Source organism: Rana temporaria, chromosome 4 (assembly GCF_905171775.1).
Source record: "Rana temporaria chromosome 4, aRanTem1.1, whole genome shotgun sequence".
Lineage (NCBI taxonomy): Eukaryota > Metazoa > Chordata > Amphibia > Anura > Ranidae > Rana > Rana temporaria.
The window spans coordinates 177,039,640-177,059,943 of NC_053492.1; the positions used below are offsets into that span (position 1 = coordinate 177,039,640).

Consider the following 20,304-nt stretch of genomic DNA (forward strand, 5'->3'; position numbering starts at 1 on the left):
GCACTAAACTGGAAGCGCTGTACTGGCCTGGCTCCTGCTCATCATCCAGGATAATGTTGTCCGTGGATGGGGGGGAGGAAAATGAGGACAACACCAGGGATCCCAGAAAGGTTTAAAGCATGCTCCTCCTCCTCCGCCCAACATCCTCCTCTTAATCCTCTTCAGACTCCCGTTGTTGAGTAGACCCCCCCTGGGAATTCATCCAGCATTGCGACTTCCTCATCTTCCTGCTCCTCGATGGCTTGATCAATGAGACAACGCAATGCACGCTCCAGAAAGAAGGCGTAAGGTACGATGTCACTGATGGCGCCCTGGCTGCGACTGACCAGTTTGGTGATCTCATCAAATAGCCACAGAAGTCTGCATGAGTCGCGCATGAGCAGCCACTGGCGCGGTGCAAAAAAACAAGCTCTCCAGAATCTGTCCTGCCGCAGAGTTCGTACAGGTAGTCGTTAGGCTGCTCCAGCAGAGACGTGCAGTTATCAAGCATATACAATGTTGAGTTCCATAGCGTCGGGCAGTCACAAATAAGACATCTGACCGGCGGGTTGTGTCGCCGCTGAATGTCAGCAAGGCAAGCCATGGCCGTGTAAGATCTTCTGAAATGGGCCGAGATTTTCCTGGCCTGCCGCAAGACGTCCTGGAGCCCAGGGTATTTGGCAATGAATCGCTGCACGACCAAGTTCAGGATGTGTGCCATGCATGGCACGTGTGTAATTTTTCCCTGTTTGTGCGGACTCAGCAGATTGGCACTGTTGTCGCACACCACTTTACCAACTGTCAAATTGAGCGGTGTTAGCCACTGATCTGCCTGTGAACGCAAAGCTGAAAGGAGTGCAGGACCAGTGTGGCTCTTGTCTTCCAGGCACAACAGACGCAGCACAGCATGGCAACGTCTCACCTGGCATGTCAAATAGGTTCTGGGGATCTTGGGCGGCGCAGCAGAAGAGACGGTAGCATCGGAAAATGAGGAGTCAGCCAAGGAGGAGAGGGAGGATGGAGTAGGAGGAGGAGGAGGAGGAGAAGAAGAGGCAGGCCTGCATGTAATCCGTGGCGGTAAAATCAAATCTACATGGGTGCCACGTGTTACTTGCTTGACGGCCGTCATAAGGTTCACTCAGTGGGCAGTGAAAGTTATATACCTTCCCTGCCCGTGTTTGCTAGACCACGTGTCTGTGGTCAGATGTATCTTGGCACTGACACTGTGTACCAGAGATACATCCACTTGCCGCTAAACATGGCCATATAGCTCTGGGATGCCCTTCTGTGAAAAAAATTCCTTCCTGGGACCTTCCATTGTGGTGTTCCAATGGCCACAAATTTTCGAAAGGCCTCCGAGTCCATCAGTTTATATGGCAGTAGTTGGCGGGCTATCAGTTCCGACAAGCCAGCGGTCAACCATAGGGCAAGAGGGTTATCCGGCGTCATCGATTTTTTACGATCAAACATTTGGGCCACGGAAGATTGCCTTTTTGCAGAAAAACGTGAAAAAGGCATGAGGGAAGGTGGGGTGGAGGACAATTGTTAGCATAGAGGGGAAGAAGAAGGAGAAGAGGCTGGACGGTGAGAGCCTGGAGTGTGGCTTTGTGGGTTCTGATGGCGTTGCTCCCACTGGGCTCGGTGATGGGAGGCCAGGTGCCTTCTTAAGGCGGTCGTCCCTAGGTGAGTGTTGGGCTTACCGTGACTTATGTGTTGACTGCAAAGGCTGCAGATGGCAACACTATTGTCTGCAGCGGACACGTTAAAAAAAGCCCACACTGCGAAGCCATGGGCCGGCGTCCTGGGAGCGCCAGATGTGACCGTACATGGTTGATGGCTTGCTCCTGATACATTAGGAGTCTGGTTTGTCCCTCCTGTGCAATGTAAGTTTGGCCTGCTTCTCCTCCCTATCTGCTGGTCCATCTCTCCCTTTAAACTCCCCTCCTCTTCCTCTTTTGTGGGCACCCACGTGACATCTGTAGACACGTCATCATCGACGTCACCTTCCCCATCACTAACAATAGAGATCTCGGAGTAGGCAGCAACAGCGGGCACAACCTCCTTGGGCTGATCTGAGTACTGTCGTCAGACTGCTGAGTGCCGGCTGTTGCTACCTCCTCTTCCTGATCCAATGCCAAGAATGGCTGCTCATCCGAAATGTCTTCTGATAGATCGGAAAATAATTCCTGTGACTCAAGCGGAGAGTATTTGGTGGTGGTGTTGGTGGCGAGCCACTCAACCAAGTTTGTTGTGTCCTTTGATGTAATCGAACAAACATTGTGCCACTCCCCACTTTGGCTCCGCCCTGGTGCTCTTGCCCCACTCCTACCACCCCTGTGGAAGGGCCTGCCTCTTCCTCTGCCTGTCATTTTTTAAATGAAACTGTGACAACAAAAGTCTCTAGAGAAGCGCAGTATATGTGGAAGTAGGTATATAACAAAATCTGTCGTTTTGGGGGGCCACTGGTTTATCGCACCAGTTCTGAAACTTTTTTTTCAGGATTTTTTTTTTATGTCTGTAGAGGCCCGTACACACGGTCTGACTTTTTGCCAACAAACTTCAAAATCTGCAAGTTTTCAAATTTGTCCGATCGTGTGTACGCTCCATCGGAACAACTTTTTCGGTTTTCATCGGACAAAAAGTTTGGTCTGCAAACGGACAAACTTTACATCAACAAAAGTCCGATGGTGCCTAGTCCGACCGTGTTTACAGCAAGCAATCGGACTTTTGTACAAAGTACAAACGCGCATGCTCAGAAGCAAAGACCAGCCGGAAGCGTTCTGTCTGGTAGAACTAGCGTTCGTATTTGAAAGACACATTTGTGACGCGGCAAGTTCTTAAATCAAGAAAAGGAGCGCACATTCTCTTCTTCTTTATAATGTAATAATACTAAAAGCTGCTTTGCTGGTGATACTGACGGCGTAAAAACAAATGTCTTTACTTTTGGATTAGTGTATTTTGGTTATATGAATCAAACATGTTTTTTTTTATTTTATTTTTTTTGAGGGTCAAGTGAGCAAAACCCCATTGTGCAACATGTCTGCTTGATGAATGGACGTTCAGAAACGAACAAAATTGCACGAAACTGAAAATCGCGAATGCACACAGACGAAACCTCTACTAACTCTCAATTAGCAGAAGGAGCCCAAAGGGTGACACCGGAGAATTGAACTTCCTCTTTTAAACTCTTGTCAGTACGTTGAAACGTCACTACTTTGTGTTTGTTGCTGAAAAAGTCAGAGCGTGTGTATGCTATGGGTGTGACCGGACAACTCCCTTCAGACAAAAATCCAAGGGAAAGTTTGTTTGATATCCGACTGTGTGTACGAGGCTTTACAAAGGTAATGCAGCGAAAGAGGCAAAAATTCAGCAGTAACCAAATACACCGCCAGTCACAATGCTGCACAATACAAATTCACTATAATATGCTTTCTATATTTAAAAGTATATTATAAGTGTATATTACACCTATACACTGCAGAGCAAGTAGCACACCTATACCAGTGCTTGAAAGGACTTTTGTGGACCTGTTAGGTAGTGATTTGTGTCGCTAAAGTCTGTCCCTGCTGGAAACAGCAACCTGTCCCTACACTGACAAAAAGCAAAAAGTATATGAATGTATTAGACACCTATATACTGCAGAGAAAGTAGCACACCTATACCCGAGCTTGAAAGGAGTTTTGTGGACCTGTTAGGTAGCGATTTGTGTCGCTAAAGTCTGTTCCTGCTGGAAACGCCAACCTCTCCCTACACTGACAAAAAGTATATGAATGTATTACACACCTATGTACTGCAGAGCAAGTAGCACACCTATACCAGTGCTTGAAAGGACTTCTGTGGACCTTTTAGATAGCTATTTGATTGAATACATCCTGTCCCTGCTCCAAACGGCACCCTCTCCCTACACTGACAAAAAGCAGAATGTAAGATGGCCGCCAGATCAGGTCTATTTATAAGGTGTCCATGTGCTGAAATGTCTCAATTGGCTGTCCTGCACCACCTGATGGATGTGTCATAGGTCAAAGTTCACATCGCCAGATGTCTGCCGGTTTGGCGGACCGCGAACACCGCAATGAGCGCCGGGCGAACCGGCAGGCCATCTCTAATCACTGCTACTATTGTCTCTATGGCAGCAACATATTTTTAAAGAATTACCACCAGTTTGTAGATTAGAAAAGTAGAGATAATTAGGACCAGCTCAGCTATGACCTGGCGTATGGAATTGCATCAGTGCTCATAGTGGGCCATGCCTGTGCTGGGAAGCTGTCATTAATGTGACAGCTTTCCACACACTACTGTACCCTCTGCCCCATTCAGCTGTAAGCCAGGAGATTCCCCAGCCTAAAGCTAGATGTAAACAAAGGGGACGAGGATAGTGCTGATCTCTTTACCTAAATATAGAAATGTACTTGTTTGGGAAATGGCTTGTGTCACTGTGAGAACTGAAAGACTAGTTCCCCATCTATTTCCTGTTAACACATGCTCTGAGTACCTCCCTCTCACATAATTGGGTGTTTCAGGTAATTATTCCCATGCACATACATCCCAACTGCCCTGGATAAGGGGGGACTGTCCCAAGATTTAAATTACATTTCAGTGCCCTGCCAATCCAGGCTGAATCCCAGAGCCCAATGCAGAAACACGTTATGGTACTCTGCTCCATTAATTATCCTGAAGTGGTGAAACGTTGTCCCTGTGTCTACCCTGCCACTGCACTTGCCACATGCAGCTACAAAATAAACACTATTAATTCCAAGGAGGGCGCGGTTACTAAAGCTGACACAGGGAGGAGGGAGGCAGAGCTATGGTTGTCTGTGATTGGCTTTATACTGGGGATGGTGTGGGTGCTAAAGGGCAATGTGGCAGTGGTGGCGGGACTATTAACCAATCATAGCCCTACCACCTACTCCCAGTGCCATCCTTTAGTATCTGCTCCCTCTACGTCATAGACAAACAGTGTTTTCTCTGTAGATGCCTGTGACAAGCACAGCTGCAGGGGATTGGCTTGCTTTTGTTCTTCTCCCTAGGACTCTTCACAGTACTCAGGGGAACGGCAACTCCGGCTCTTCAGTTCCTTTTTCTAATCTCTGGTACAGTAGGCAGGGCTATGAGTAGCTGTAATTTAGTCCCACCTATTGGAAAAGGGAATAGGAGGAGGGGGTGAAGAGCTGGAGCTGCAGTACTCTGAGTACTGTGAAGAGTCCCTGGGAGAACAGTGCAGAGGTGAGACAGACCGTCACTTACTACTGAATTCTGTAGTAAGTGACGTAGAGCTCAGAAGTGACTTAGGCTGCGTACACACGGTCGGTCCATCCGATGAGAACGGTTAACCAATGAAGCTGACTGAACGTCTGATGTGCCTACACACCATCAGTTAAAAAAACGATCGAGTCCAACGCGGTGACGTAAAACACAACGACGTGCTGAAAAAAATGAAGTTCAATGCTTCCAAGCATGCGTCAACTTGATTCTGAGCATGCGCAGGTTTTTAACCAATGCTTTTGCATACTAACCGTCAGTTTTGACCTATCGGTTAGGCGTCCATCGGTTCAATTTTAAAGCAAGTCCCATTTTTTTGACCGAAGGATAACTGAACGATGGGGCCCACACACCATCGGTTTGGACCGATGAAACGGTCCTTCAGTCCGTTTTCATCGGTTTTGACCGACCGTGTGTACGCGGCCTCAGAGGTCAGTAGTAAGTGAGGCAGAGTACCTGGGTCAGTAAGTAATAGACAGTTCAGGGGTCAGTAGTAAATAATGGAGAGTACAGAGGTCAGTAGTAATGAACAGTCCGCTTGGCTTAAAAAAAATAAAATAAATACATGACATATTTTGAATGATGAAGGTACAGAGTGAGTGACTGCGTATTTAGCACCGACTGTATGTGTTTAGAGCACTGACTGTATGTAAGCACAGGTTACTACAGTACATTTCTGCATCCCTGGCAGTCCTCCAGATGTAAAATATCAAGAATTAGACTAATATAAGTTTTAAAAAAGAGCTTTAACCACGTAAGGACCTGCTCATGTACATATACGTCCTGTATTTAAAGATGAAAATCCATATTTTCTTTGAGCGGTCCTGTAAACGATAACGGTGGTCTCCGCAGCGGATTCGCCGCGAGATCAGCGTTATCGGCGGTGGGATAGGGCCCCCTCCCGCCGCTCTCCTGCGCCCTTCGCCGTTTACCGGAGCAGTCGGTAGCGGCAGAGGCGATCGGGTGCTGTCTCCTGCTTGCTGTGAACGCGAGTGAGGGCAAGACGGCCCCCACCTGTCCCCATAGCATAGCAAAACTTCACTTCCGCCCATGCTTCTTAAAGCAATATTTTCTTGTTGTCATTTTTTCAAATGTGAGATCTTTTTGACCCCAGATCTCATATTTAAGAGGACCTGTCATGCTTTTTTCTATTACAAGGGATGTTTAGGAATAAAAGTGATCCATTTTTTTCGCAGAAGCGAATGCATACGTGAGTAGCGCCCGCATATGTGAGGTATCGCCGCGATTGTTAGAGTGAGAGCAATAATTCTAGCCCTAGATTTCCTCTATAGCTCAAAAGATGCAACCTGTAGAATTTTTTAAATGTCGCCTATGGAGATTTTTAAGGGTAAAAGTTTGACGCCATTTCACGAGCGGGCGCAATTTTGAAGCGTGACATGTTGGGTATCATTTTACTCGGCGTAACATTATCTTTCACAATATATAAAAAAATTGGGCTAACTTTACTGTTGTCGTATTTTTTATTTAAAAAAAGTGCGCTTGTTAGACCGCTGCACAAATACGGTGTGACAAAAAGTATTGCAATGACTGCCATTTTATTCTCTAGGGTGTTAGAAAAAAATATATAATGTTTGGGGGTTTTAAGTAATTTTCTAGCAAAAAAAAATATTTTAGTCTTGTTTAGCCAAATCTGAAAAACAGCCAAGGTCCTTAAGTGGGTAATGATTTTATTAAATATATAACTATATTAGCATGCTCTTTTATTGTCTTTGTAGAGTTCCACTTGCAATTGTTTTCAAGGTAATTGATTTTCTTTTATTTTACTATGGGCCTGTTTTTTCTGATGTGACTTATCGTATCCTGCAGATGTCACTGTTGGGCTTGGCGTAGGGTAAAATAAAGAGGCTTAGATGGTCACAAAGGGCAACTCAGATGGTAACAGCAAAAGAAACAAAGTATCAATTCTTACTTCATGCCTTATACCCAAGTGTGGTACCCTCATTATTATATTCCATTCATAACTATCATGTGCTGGGAGAACTTCTAGGCTGTTCAGGAAACTATTTAGCATATTGTTCACAAAGTGACAGATTTTCTTAGAAAAAAAAAAAAAAAAACTTGTTAAAATCAATTTCCATTTTTTTCCTCATTAAATATTTGTTCATCAGCACAGTGACAGCAAGCATCTCACCTACTGAAGTGTTCAACAACTGACATTTCTTTTCTTATGATTCATAATGTGATCAATAACACCGGCAGTGCAACATTACTCTTAGAATATATATATGCAGAAGCCTAATGACATGCCATGGCATACTGATCGCTTCCTCTGTCAGTTTTCTTGTTGATGTCTGATAATCAGAATCTAACATTCATACGGTTGATCATATTTTTTTTCTGCTTAAAACTGAAGTCAAAAATTAAAGAAGAACTTCACCATAAATTAACGTTCATTTTGCCCTGCTTCTTTTTCCCTCCCTCTCTCATGTTTTTAGTTTTAATTTTTTTTTTTTCTCTTTTTGTGTTTCAGTACTTTTCTCCTAAGTAAGAATGACGCCCCCCCCCCCCCCCTTCTGATTCTGTGCATGTGCAGATGTGCCACAGGGCTTCAGGAAGAGCCCTGTGACATATCTGCAAATGTGTGGGTTCTCACGTACAAAGACAGGACTCTTATGGAAGCAAAAGGGCACCTGGGAGAAGGTAACCTTTAATGTTGGGCCCTTCACCGGTATTCACTGGTACCACATTTATTTTTACAGTACCACACCCAATTTTTATAAAGAAATACTTAGCTTTTATCGATACATGTCTAAAAAATTATCATACAAACATTAAAATGCCCTGCACATAGGGCATATGAAGGTACGTCTATACAAAATACAAATGTTACATGCTGCAGCCATTGAGGAGAAATATAATCCATGGTGTTATCCCCAATTAAGATATATGTAAGGGGTATTGATTGCTTTTATGTCTTCAACGCATTTCACGGGACAACTGCCCACTTCTTCAGGAAAAAAAGCAATAAATACATCTCTGTTACAGATGCTGATCAATATACTTAAAAACATAAGGGAAAAAGAGAATGGCTTGCACGAGGTGACACCAGTGAAAGTAATGGATCCCAGTTTTTCTAGAAATTCTTACAATGCAAGAAAAAGTTTCCCTTCAAATATCCAAATGTGAGAACAGGATTTGATGTTATATGCAAGAAAAAGTATATGGATCATCAATAGTGTGTAGGCATTTCTGCTGGTAAAAGGGAGGTCAAAGTCCCATCCATCTAGTTTTGTAGCAGCCTGCTCTCGGCTCTTATGGATGGACAATTCAATTGATAAACATGGGGACACTGGATGGGGGGGTGGAGTAAATGAAGGGGGACAGAAATTTTTCTTTAATGTTCCTCTCATTTTTTTTCTTCCCCCTATAACTGCAATGCAGCCTTTTAATGGGGAGGGGTACCTTTTTTGACATCTCATACTTCCTTAATCTTTGGCTAGGTGAGATTAACGTCACCTCCTGGTACCTCCTCCCCCACTGCCCGCAGCCTCGTGGGCCACATCTCAGGAGGCACAGGGCCATTCTCGCAGGGCCATTTATTCTCTTGCATGGGGAGCTGGCTGTGACACATCTAGAAGTCACAGTTTGCTTCCACATCCAAGCTGGTGGCACCTAGGATCTGAAGCCAGTTGAAGAATTAGCTCTGTGGAAGATGTTACTGGACTCCTAGGCTGGAGTTAAAGTACTTCTAGTTGCTGACTTTTGATTTTTAAGAAAGTGAGTGAAGTTCCTCTTTAATTAGAAAAAAAGACCATGCTGAAGATTTGTACAGAATTAGAACATACAATGTGAACACGATATTTACCTAGGTTGGAAATGTATCTCTACCTAATTAAATGTTTAAAAGTTTTTCCTGTCTGCAAGTCTCAGGAGCAGTCAGTCAGCAGGCTGGGAGCAGAATGAGGGGAAGGTCTGTCCTTTTAGTAGTTTTGATCATTCTTGTCATTCAACCAAGCTGAACAATTTCATGCATTTTCCACATTCACTGCTCAAGCCTTCTTATACCACAGGGATGATTTCACTGAACTGAAAAAAAAAAGAAAATTCCCACCCACTTTTAAAAGGATCATCCCATGTGAAATGCTGGATGAGGCATATCACTGTACGCCTAACAGGCAGCCTATTGCAATATTTATTAAAAACAGAAGCAGCGTGTCAATCAGAGGCACGGAGACTCCAAGTAGCACATGCTGTAACACACGATGCTACGTTAACAGAGCTTCAGACAACTCACTTTAACCAAAGCTGTCTAGGATGCTTTGCATCCTCCTTGTCCTTCAAAACTATTTCAGACATTTTGAGAATGGAGCGTAAAGCCATGACTTCGTCGTGGTTGTGACATTAATAGCCCCCCCTCTCTAAAAAAAAGGCTTGGATACAAGATCTAATGAACGCTGTACAAAACAGGATCACTGCTGGTGGCAGTTTGGAGGATTACGTTGAATCTCTGCCAGAAAATTGGCTTTTGTGACTGAAGAGAATGTGATATCTTAACACAGGTAAGGATTGCATGCAAACACAAAAGAATCTGTTGCCTAATGCTATAGATGTATTACTGTCTGGCAGAGGCAAGCGTGTGCATGCAAGCTAACAGGCAATAATGAGAAAAGAGAAAATGTACGCTTACATTCTAATATAAAATTGGGTTTGGAATGAGCAGAAACGTCTTGAGGACAAACAGGCTTGTGTGTAGGGGGTGGGGGGGTTGCACAGTCTTCCTGATTTCCCAAGGAACAGGATGCAAAGAGGTCATAGAGAAAACACTTGGCTTATCTTCTGTGTCAGCTGGCTTGTTGGAAGTGAAGATGGGGTGTGTTGTGTGAAAGTGGGAATCCTGAAGCAGAGAGAGACAGAGGCTGCCAGCTCTGAAACCTGTAGATAAGGACGCTGATGTTGTTGGCATGCTTGCATACTGTAAGTGTGATCAATGGTTTCATGGGAGGAGTGGGACTGCTTTATAGATTTTTAATTCACACATGCATTTATAAAGGATCACGTATTGCTTCATCCATTGTCTTAAAAAAATCCAAAAAAACAATTGTCATTGTTACAACATTTGGACAGATTTTCAGCCTTCAGAAATAAAATGTTAAAAATGGATCAGCAGAAGTCTTGCTAGCTGCCAGCAGCAACCTATTACGTAGATCAGACTGTTAGTAATACTGGTCACACAGGAGTTAAACCGAGACAGAATGCAAAATGTTACTGAAGCGTGTTAAATATTCACATTGTAAACAAAGAAGGGCTATTCAGTATGAGTAATTTCCCTATGTCCTTGTGCATGCGTTTCACTTTTGCTGTGGGTGAATCATCACTATAAAATAGAATATTTAAGGCAGTAGTTAATTGTTTGTTTGTTTTTTTTCATTCTCGTTGTGACCGTGTAAGTATAGTTTGATTTTAATGGAAATTAAGACACTATTAATGACCTATAAAATAGATGTCAAGAAGTCAGGGTGATTGTGAGCCTCATTATTTAATGTTGAAGAGTAATGTAACCCCTAAGCAGGCTAATAATGAACACCACAGCTAAGCCTTCTTCTGTAATAGGAGTCTGGAGGTGTTAAGCATTGCCATTAGTTTTATTCAAAATTGTGATTTCTCTCCAAGACACCTATTTCCATTGCAGTGCCTTAATAAATATATTAGCTGTTCAGTTTTGCTTTTAAAAATGAAACATGTTTTAGAATAAAAATATTAATACATAAGTAGGGAAATAATTGCTATTATTACGCAATGGATTGCACATTAACATCTTGTGTCTAATAATAGGACTTTTCTATGTTTTGAAATAAGAGACTGCTAAGAGTAGACTTGACCCAGTGGCTTTCTTATTATGATGATCAACAGGTAGCTGTGCCTGATAGCAGTGGTGACTAGTAGGTGTGGTGTTCTCTGGATGACTAGAGAAGGGACAAAGTTTACCGGCATAGTAGAATTATAAGAAAGCTGTAATTTGTTCAAAAGCATTACGTGGCTTCCATTTGCTGCTTCTAGATCTAGACTTTCACTAGAAGCATCTGTACTAAAATATATTGCACACCATTAATGCACAAATAACAGTCATTATATTGACATCATGTATTTGGTTACCCCAAATTTCTTGTTATTTACATTGAAATTAAGAATACAAGATATTTACCATCCATGTATATGTAAATATGTTCCACTTTATGTGTCAAATGAACTGATGTGATTTCCTAAGTGGGGATGCATTTACATACAGGAACAATAACAAGTTAAGGCAAGGTGAGAGTCACATTGAGGTGGTACCTTCAGGGGTGAAATGGGGAATGTTCTGACCACCAATAGCATTTCTGAACTTACTGGTGCAATATACATTTGGAAAGTGTCCATTGAAAAGGTGATACTGCAGGTAAAGGTGGACCGGTGTGAAGCTGAATAGGTGGCAGCAGAAGTGAACAACTAGATGAAATAAAAAGTCAAAATACCTCTGAAGACAGATGCCAGAATCATGATCCTTAATTTGAAATTAGCAGTATCTATCTATCTATCTTATCTATCTATCTTATCTATCTATCTTATCTATATATCTTATCTATCTATCTATCTATCTATCTATCTATCTATCTATCTATCTATCTATCTATCTATCTATCTATCTATCTATCTATCTATCTATCTATCTATCTATCTCTGTCCCATAAGATGTTCTCTATAAACAATGCTGTAGATCATGGGTGCTCAACCTATGGCCCTCCAACTTTTGCAGGACTAATAGTCCCATGAGGCAAGGCTGTTAATTAAACACGTATGACTCCCAAGGGCAGAGGTTTGATGGGACTTGTAGTTCTGCAACAAATGGAGGGCCACAGGTTGAGCACTCATGCTGTAGATGAATCTTGTGTACCTTAAAAACCATCAGCCATGTTGATTTTGAGCTCAATTCTGGTCAAGGATCCCCCACCACTACACACACTAAGCTTTACCCCACTCCCTCTAACTAATCACACCAGTAAGCTAAAACTGGCAAAATCCTTACCTGTTTCTCTGGTCATGTGATATACCAGGTTCCAAATCTTTTTTCTTTTGGACTACAAAGTGAGAAGGTCTTTCTTCAAGTGCTTATATAGCTACATGGTGACATGGACACTTCCCATTGGCTGTTGGTTGATGGGATTCTCAAATTGGCAACATTATTATTTCATGACAAGGGTTGGTAGTGGTCCTGGACTTTACTCCTGGAAAGTTACTATAGATGGTTACGAGACAGTAGACTTAGACTTGAATTAAAAAGGGCTATAAAAGCTGTGTTTTAAAAAAGTTTGTGAATATTTGACAGTGGCCTGGGGTGGGGGTATGGGTGAAGTGGCTTCAGAATTTGACCTAAAATGGGCTTTAACACACCTTTATGTCTACAGTGTATGTGACCTCAGAAAAAGTATATTGTGAGAATTATGTCCTTAATAATCCCTGCCCTCCTATCACTTTCACTCTCTTTCTCATACTTAACTTCACATTATCCCATACCTACAAAGTCACTTGGATGAAAAGTACTTCATCTTCATATGACAGGCATTTTAAGAATGGCATAAGGCACATTCTAGCTTTGTCCTTCTCACTTTATGTCGTCTTCTCCTGTGAGCCTTCACAGTGTGAATGTGTTATGCTCATACAAGCCCGGTTTCTATTTTTTTTAAACTGTAAGGCTTTGTTAAAGGTCGCAGGATCTTACCATACATAGTGCATAGTCCAGGGTGTATGAGTCAACAGAAAATGTGGCACTGTACAACATTTACAAATAGATTTACGTTTTTTTTCATTTTGTCTTGGCTTTCACCCTACAATTTAAAAGCATTGGGGGGGGGGGGGGGGGGGGTAATGCTGGTAGGAAACCGCAAGGCTCTCCACAGCTTAACGGGGAACTTATACCCCTTTTTATTTTTTTTATTTTTTCTTTCAGTAAGAACCTGTACTGCTGGTCAGACTCAAAAAACATACATACAGATCTAGTGGATCCAAAGTTGTCCCCCTGATGCTATGCCGCTATGCATGTACACAAAATTGTCCGGTGAATGCATAGTGTGCCTCAAATTGCCCAGAATCCTCCAGGGATCGATGATATGTGTATCCCAGGAGGCTTCAGGGAGGGAGGATATGTCATTCTCACTTATGATAAAAAAGGCAGTCCCTATTCCATCAAAGAAGTATTGGGGGGGGGGGTGCTTAACTTGACTAATTAGTATGATTGTGTAACAAAAGGGGAGAAAGGAAGAAGGTTATGCAAATTGTGTAAATAAGGTGAGGTCCAATTTAATTTTTCTTCAGCCATCTGATCATGTAAGGCCCCTTTCACACAGGGCAGTGGAGGTGCGGTGACGGTATAGCGGCGCAATTTTTAGCACCGCTATACCGTCGTATTTACCGCAATGTTTGGCCACTAGCGGTGCGGTTTTAACCCCCGCTATCGGCCGAAAAAGGGTTAATACCACCGGCAATGCGCCTCTGTAGAAGACTGTGGGGCATGATTTATTCAGGCGGTATAGCAGTGCTATTTTTAGCTCTGAACCGCCTGAAAACGTGTCAGCATGAAAGGGGCCTTAGGCTTGTGATCGATGGACTATGTAATCCAATGCCCAATTTTAGAAATAGGCAGTATGTATCCTAATTAATTATGTAACATGGTTGACTGTTACAAAGGAAAATGATACTGTATAAAAAAGGGGCCATCTTTCACTTGTGGCTGTGGCATCCTGGTTTCAAGGACAGCACGTATAAAAAGCAATATTACCATGCCACACTCCATTGGGATCAACCTGAACAATCGTTTCTGCAGTGTTAATTAGACCAGCAACACTGATACAAAACGCACAATATAACCTTTGGCTATTTATTCAAGCTTGATGTCAGGGAGAATATGTAATGGCAGCAGTAATGAAAAATGCTTTCCTATTCCATGTTTTGCCAAAAAAAATTTTTTTTCATGTATATCTTTCCAAGCCTGCAAGTTGGGAACTAACTACTAACTAACACTGTATGCTATTGTAGCGCCCCCTTACTTTCAGTATGGGCACTACGCTAAAGTTAGTGGGGAATGGGAGAGTTATTTTGCTCCTATTCGCAATTTGCTAAATTTTGGGCTGCTGTCATTCCTGAACTGTCCTGTAGGTCAGTCTGCGCTCCAGGGGTGTCGTTACCACCCCTGGGCGACAGGTGGCGCTAGAGGGGTTCTGGCAGAGCCGCTTTTCCCCAGTAGCCAATTAGAGGAGTTTTCCCTCGCGGAGCATGCTGGGGGAGAGTATATCTGTGGCAGACGCCATTTTTCTAAGTCCTTCGCGGGTTCCAGGTTCCAGGTGCGGCACCCACCTTCAGGGTGTGCACATCCAACGGACCCCGGCGATGGCATTCTACGCTGAGTTCCATGTTCCTGAGAGGGGCCCCAGTGACTTACTGGGTTCCCAATTCTGTTGAGGAGATCCCAGGCAGGATGCCGTTCGATGGGGGCTTGAACGAACCATCTGGGATCTGGTGACCGGAATGCTGACAGGTACACTATTGCTGTCATCCGGTGACCTATGCTTAATCTACTGGGAGGATTCGCTCAATCTCAGTCTGTTCATTTAGCTCATTCAAGTAATTGGCCTGTGGCAGAGGCCCTAGAGCCAGGTCTGTGAGAGAGGCCTGTTCCTCCCAGAAACCTAAAGTGACACTTCGGCCGCCAGGCTCGTGGCGGGAGTCTGTCCGGGGGCACTTCATCCACTCTGGCTAGAGTGGCGATGAATTGCAATTGATACTACTGAGAGCAGGATTGCTCGGTCCATATCCAGGCCTGATACTGCAAAGTTCTCTCTTGCTTCATCAACCTTTTCTCCCTATTTGATGTTGATGTTGGCCGTGTTGGGCCTAGAAATAAAGCATTTGAAAACCTTTATTCATTGACTGGACATTCGCTCACTACTCTACTCATCAAATACACCCCCAGACAACACTGAGGTAACTTAATATGCCGATCCCAACAACAACCAGCGGCTCCTTCGGGGGTAGCGCTACACTATATAAAATATACACACACTAAAGAAATGTTTTCTTATGTCAAGGTGTACAGAATACAAAATACTAATTCTTCACTTTCGAAGCAACTCACTGGTTCATAATCAGTGACCAAAAATTCTGCTTCAGTGTGCCCTTTTAGACCCATTTATTTCCCATTGAGCACCGCCATCTTGCCTTTCACACAGCATAAGGAAGGTGAAGTCAGGTTATCATTCACAGCCTGTGCAATAAAGACACCTCAGTTCTTCCTGTAACAGTCTTGTGTCACTGCTCTCTGCATATGTCAGTGGACAGAAAAATCGTTAGAGACAGCGAGGGATCAGCTGTTGAATTTTGATAAAAAGTAAAAACTATCTAATCAGCAACAATTTAATCTGTTTAGGCTGCATGTTTGGAAAGCATTTGATAGAGTAGATTAAGAAGGTGCTCCTATAACAACATGCTTTGGAACTGAAAGGTTCACTTAAATGTCAATAAAACATCTATTTTCCCAGTAAACATTGATTAGTTCAATCCCTTGAACTGGCTTCTCATTTGGTTTAGCCCAGGTTCACACTGAGCTGCAAGATGAAGCTGAACTCGCACGATTTCACTCCCGCATGTCAGTCCCAATTTCGGCCACAATTTTTAGAGATATCTGTGCAGGTTTCTGCACAGATGTCAATGTAAATTGCAGCCCGAAATCGCAAAAAGTAGTACATAAACTACGTTTTTAAATCGTCGTGGTGCCGCAAATGCAGCGTCGCACCAATTTGGATGTCAAATCGCATGTCAAATCATACCAATGTGAACCAGGGCTTAACGTTATCGTTATCTCCTTTTCTTTCTTTTTTTTAAGCATTTTCTCATTTGGTGGGATTTTTAAGGCAATCAAACATATTGCTTATTATAAAATCATGTATTGAAAGTTGTATAATTTAAAATTGTAATGACAAGAAAAAATATATTGTACAATCGAAACATGAACTTGAGACAACATGTCATATATCAAAGTATTTTGGAGATGATATACAAAATGGTGATATGAAAAAGTTTGGGACTTTAAATGAGGCCCATATAGACATGTGCCTCCATCCCTGTTAACCAGTTCCCGACCCCCGCATGTACATATACGTCCACAATATGGCACGTACAGGCACATGGGCGTACACGTACGTCCTCGCCTATTAGCGGGTGGGGGGTCCGATCGGGACCCCCCCCCCGCTACATGCGGAGGTCGGGTCCGCTCGGGGAGCGATCCGGGACCACGGCGCGGCTATTTGTTTATAGCCGCGCCGTCGCGATCGCTCCCCGGAGCTGAAGAACGGGGAGAGCCGTATGTAAACACGGCTTCCCCGTCCTTCACTATGGCGGCGCATCGATCGCGTCATTCCCTTTATAGGGAAGACACGATCGATGACGTCATTCCTACAGCCACACCCCCAAACAGTTGTAAACACATACTAGGTGCACCCTAACTCCTACAGCGCCACCTGTGGTTAACTCCCAAACTGCAACTGTCATTTTCACAGTAAAGAATGCAATTTAAATGCATTTTTTGCTGTGAAAATGACAATGGTCCCAAAAATGTGTCAAAATTGTCCGAAGTGTCCGCCATAATGTCGCAGTCACGAAAAAAATTGCTGATCGCCGCCATTAGTAGTAAAAAAAAAAAAATTAATAAAAATGCAATAAAACTATCCCCTATTTTGTAAACACTATAAATTTTGCGCAAACCAATCGATAAACGCTTATTGCGATTTTTTTTACTAAAAATAGGTAGAAGAATACGTATCGGCCTAAACTGAGGAAAAAAAATGTTTTTATATATGTTTTTGGGCGATATTTATTACAGCAAAAAGTAAAAAATATTGCATTTTTTTCAAAATTGTCGCTCTATTTTTGTTTATAGCGCAAAAACTAAAAACCGCAGATGTGATCAAATACCACCAAAAGAAAGCTCTATTTGTGGGGGGAAAAAGGACGCCAATTTTGTTTGGGAGCCACGTCGCACGACCGCGCAATTGTCTGTTAAAGCGACGCAGTCCCGAACTGTAAAAACACCTTGGGTCTTTAGGCTGCATATTGGTCCGGGGCTTAAGTGGTTAAGTAGAAAAGAGGAGAGAGTTTGGGACTTTGAATAAGGTGTGTGCCCAACAGTTGATGCTGTGAATATACCCTGAGTATGAATACATTGACCCATAAACAAAGGTAGATGCATGATAAAGACCATCTTTTAGTGAAATGTCTGTCAACAATTGTGACCATGTTGGACAACATTACATTAAATCAGTTTCTGCAGCAATGATACAGTGAGAATACATGAAGGAAATCAAGCATTTACAGTATGTACATAATGATTAAAACCAGAAGGATTGCAGCACAATATACTCTACGTGTTTCGTGAATCATCACTTCTTCAGGAGAGGGCACGATCCATCTATCTATAAACATATATGTATCTATCAATAACACTATATCTGAATGTTAATAAAATATTGACCCAGATGAGAGCACTGTCAGAGATTCATTTGGACTACTCACAAAAATGGCTACTATCGTCAGTACCAGGCGCCGACAACTAAAGCTCACCCCATAAATGTCCACCACGGGAACTTAGGGGGCCATACCAATGCACAATGGGTTGCAGTGTGAGGACCGCAAGAAAGTGAATAGAGATCACTGGTGGTCAATTAACCATCCAAAGGGATTCTATAAGAATAATAATTTATATGTAGGTAGTATGTATAGTTACAGCACAGAAATGTGAATTGTCAATATATTAATAAATAGTTGAACCTATATATAAAAATAATAAAAAAAGGAGAGCTTTGTCAATTCGTCCTCTATTAAACCGGAGACAGTGCAAAAATATATCCATCTCCACCAAAGTGGGAAGGAGAAATGGCCATTTGGCGGAGAAGGATATATTTTTGCACTGTCTCCGGTTTATCCGAGGACGAACTGACAGAGTGAGGTTTTATTGTAGCTGACTTCATTGCGCAATTCATAGGAACAATACCAGGCAATACAAACAGCGCCTCATTTTTGGACAATAGTCTGCAGTCTCTGAATAGCATCAACAGTTTGCAGTGAATGTATGGTAGAGTTCTCCTTGAAGCTATGAAAATGCTCAAGTCAGATGTTGAATATTTTATTGATGTGGTAATATCCCTGAGGAAGAAGTTAATTATACCTATACTTTGAAATGCGTTGGATACTCCCATCTTACTAACATGGTGGAATGTTAGCCTCTAGATGGGGATACCACTTTGTATACTATCTCTGAAATATTTTGATCTATGACATGTTGACTCGAGTTCATGTTTAGATTGTACAATATATTTTTTCTTGTCATTACAATTTTAAATGATACAATTTTTCAATAAATGATTTTATAATAAGTAGTATGTCTGATTGCCTTAAAAATCCCACCAAATGAGGATATGATTCAAAAACTGTACATTGGGATGATGGCAATTACACCTACGATCCTTTGAGTCTATATATTTACATGCAAATCTCTTCAACTTTGAACTGAATGACTCTATTTTCGAAAACAGAAAGCGATGTATTAATGTTGAATACGTGCACAGTATACTCTTTCTTGCATAGCAGTGAATTTATTTTACTATATCTAACATAAAATGTAAAAGTACACAGGGACAGTGTTCCCAATGTTTTCCTTAAAGTGGTTGTGAACGTTTAAAGATACCCAGTGAAGTGACAAGCGTTGGGTGATACACAGAGAGGAAACAAATCATCCTACATAAGTGGTACATGTGTATCTGCAGCCATCTCTTCTGTAGAACATTCTAAAACCACACAGATCAAAGGATTTTGTTCAGATTCAGCACCAGAGGATGGGGATCTGATGTCACACACACACACACACACTTTAGAGCATAGACTTAGGCCTTGTACACACGATAGGATAGCTAGAGGACAACGGTCTGAAGGACCGTTTTCATCAGTCCAAACCGATCGTGTGTAGGCCCCATAGGTTATTTAACCTTAGGTTAAAAAAATGAGAAATTGCTCATCAAATTTATCTTATGGACTGGTAACCGATAGGTCAAAACCGATCGTTAATATGAAAAAGCATCGTTAAAAACCTGCGCATGCTCAGAATCAAATCGGCGCATGCTTGGAAGCATTAAACTTTGTTTTTTCAGAACGTTGTTGTGTTTTACGTCACCGCGTTCTGACACGATCGGTTATTTAACCTATGGTGTGTACGCACGACGGACCATCAGTCAGCTTCATAGGTTAACCTAAGACAACGGTCCTTCAGACCGTTGTCCTCTGCCTATCTTATTGTGTGTACGAGGCCAAAGAGTTCCCTGATATCTGATAGTTGATTGGAATAAAGGGACACACCCCCTCTACACAGACGTACAGGCTCATATTAATACACAGAGCTAAGGCTATGAGTCAACTGCTGTGTGCTAGAGGAGGACAGGTCATCTCCTAGGAGGCTGTTTTGTCTGGAACAATTGTCAGAAGTGATTAATGTAGAGAGAAATGCGATCAGAGAGGATACACACTTGGTGCTCTTGATTCAGATGAGGGGAAACTATAAAGGGATATGCTTTGCTCATTTTTCATGCCTGAGGTTGACAACCTACTACTACTACGTAATAATAACTGTTCAGTGTTTACAGTTTACAGAATTATAAGTACTTCACAGTTGAAATATATAATCCTTATGATACATTTTTTACTAATATACTGCAAAATCAATTAATTTTAGCACAGATCAGTTTCATGCTCTGCAATATGTATTTTTTTTTTTTTTAAAGAGATGCCAACTTTATGAGTTTCTTTTAAAAAAAAAAAAAAAAAAGCAGCACAAGCTGCAATACTCCTCTTTAATTTGGGGTGGTCCCCCAGGATTTCCTTTTCACCTTAATCATTCCACCCAATGTCATTACTACCCGAAATACTGAGGTCATGGTGTGAGTGTAGGGTATCCTAAATGGGTGTCACCATGGTGCCCTTCATGTACAGTGTCTTGATGCAGAGAATGGGGTTGACTGAACAGGGAGAGGA

At 42.3% G+C, this 20,304-nt stretch overlaps 1 protein-coding gene across 1 annotated transcript in view; it reads left to right on the forward strand.

The window, feature by feature from the left end:
* The first annotated feature begins 9,358 nt into the window (after window positions 1-9,358).
* KCNMB2 (potassium calcium-activated channel subfamily M regulatory beta subunit 2) overlaps window positions 9,359-20,304 on the forward strand; it is a 607,102-nt gene continuing 596,156 nt past the window's right edge. The window contains exon 1 of the mRNA XM_040349404.1: window positions 9,359-9,758. The gene's annotated coding sequence lies outside the window, so the exon portion shown is untranslated. The remainder of the gene's footprint in view (window positions 9,759-20,304) is intronic.